Genomic DNA, 2146 nt, shown 5'->3' with positions numbered 1-2146 from the left:
TTATTGATTTCAGAGAGGAAGGGAGAGGGAGAGAAACATCAATGATGAGAATCATTGATCAACTGCCTCCTGCACGCCCCCTACTGGGGATGGAGCCTGTGACCCAGGCATGTGCCCTTGATCAGAATCAAATCTGGGACCCTTCAGTCTGCAGGCCAACGCTCTATCCACTGAGCCAGACCAGCTAGGTCAAGCATTAGACATTTAAAAAACCCATAAATTCAGAGTTCTTTTTTGGTTTATTGAAGCAATTTAAAGAATCTATGTTAGCCAGAAAATCAAGAAGCCAGGGATAGCACATTCTATTAAAACAGCTAATTTTTCCATCACTGTCAGATTCTTTGGGGAGCATACTGTTTTGTAGGTCTGTCTATTCTAAATCTCTGTGCTCTATTAATTCTGTTTAACACAAACTTGCCTAGTGATTATTATATGCCAAGAACTGTTTTAAAACACTTTATAAAGATTACCTGATTCAGTTCTCACAATAGCTCTGTGAGACAGCTACAGTTATCTCTGTTTTACAGATTGGGAAACTGGGGTGCAGAGAGGGTAATTGTCTAGACCAGCGGTCGCCAACCTGTTGGACCTGATCCTCGGACCACCAGTTGGCCGACTGCTGGTCTAGACCAAGGTAGTAAGTGGCAGAGCCAGGATTTGAGACCAGATAATCTGGCTCCCATACTTGTACACCTAACCATCCGTTTGGGCAGTCTCTCCCCAGGCCCCATTACATTCCCTGGAGTGTTTGCTGAAGCAGGCCTCTGTTGGTAATGGAATTGGTAACTGCCCTATAAGCTATAGTTTGTTTTAATGTTAAAGCAAGGAGTCTGTTCAAACATAAACTCCCATCTCTTAAATCTTTTTTTTTTTTTTTAGAGGAACATAGAATGTGGTGCTAATGAGAAATTCCTGTCTGACACCTTTTAGATGAGGTTACTCACCTTTTCCCTCATCTAAAAGGCTGAGTAGAGCTTAACCCAAAGGAGCTGAGGAGGGCACTTAATAGCAGCGCGGGCCAATGGACCTGGTACAGAGGATTGAGATAGGCATGGAGACCCAATTCCAACCATGTGCTTTACACCCAGAATAGGCTCCTAGAAGCTCTTCAGACAAGCAGGAAGTAGTTGTTTGCATGCTCATGAGTAGTGTGCTCAGGGCCTGAAGAGGTAAACTGCAAACACATGCCTCCCTAAAAGAAGTTCAGAACTTGTAGCTGGAGAGCCCAGGCACTTGGACTAGTGCATGAACAAGACAATAAAATAAAATGCTCAGTTGAGACTCGTGGTAATTAAACAAGAGGCCAGCCTATAATAAGGTGCTAATTGTGCTGGCCAGGTATCAAGGGCAAGAGGTAAAGACCTACTGCTAGCCACCAGCCGGCAACAAAAACCTAGCGGTGGTTCATTAACGCAGTAAAAGCCAGGGACAGAGCTTCAGGGCAGAGTCCGTGGTGCTGAAGTTGCGGAAAGCTCCTATAAAACCAGCAGAGGAGCAAACATGTTATTCCCAGTCATAAAAGAGGTAGCCAAATTTTAGGTCTTTTTCCTTTGCGTTTTCACAATTAGCCTAGCACCCCAGAAAAGCAGAAGTGTGAGCTACTGTTTTCTCTGTAGGTCTGTTTCCTTTAAGTGCTTTGCACTTGTTATGCCTGTATTTTGTCTTAAAGAATATTCAATATAAGTAACCTGTCGTAATCTAGCTAGCAGGTCTGTGTCTGTCTTGTTGTTGTGGAAATTATAGCTTACGATCACAATGATAGAAAAATTGATAGGAATACATGGATAAAACTTATTCTCATTTAGAGGAAGGGTCTTCACAAGTGTGTTTCATTTTGAGAGGGTGGCCCTGCATTAGGGCATATGTGCGAAAAGGGGGTCACATATGGTGATTAGCAAATCTGGAACTATCTAAACACGTACACACCCGGATAGCCATAGAAAGTCACAGAATCTGAAGCAGAAATAAGGGATTGATGTCAGCATAATGACCTGTTGGGAGGGGAAAAAAGAGTCTACTTACATACTCCCTCTAGTTACTTCTTGTTTTTACATTTTTAATCCTTTGCCTTCCTCTTCGGAAGCAGATTTCCAGAGACACATGGCCAGGTCATTTCTGGCGGTGGGGGTGCAGTAGGCTGGGAGGG

This window comes from Myotis davidii, unplaced genomic scaffold (genome assembly GCF_000327345.1).
Source record: "Myotis davidii unplaced genomic scaffold, ASM32734v1 scaffold81, whole genome shotgun sequence".
In the NCBI taxonomy this organism is placed as follows: Eukaryota; Metazoa; Chordata; class Mammalia; order Chiroptera; family Vespertilionidae; genus Myotis; species Myotis davidii.
The sequence above is the reverse complement of the archived record's forward strand: the minus strand, read 5'-3'. Positions refer to the sequence as shown.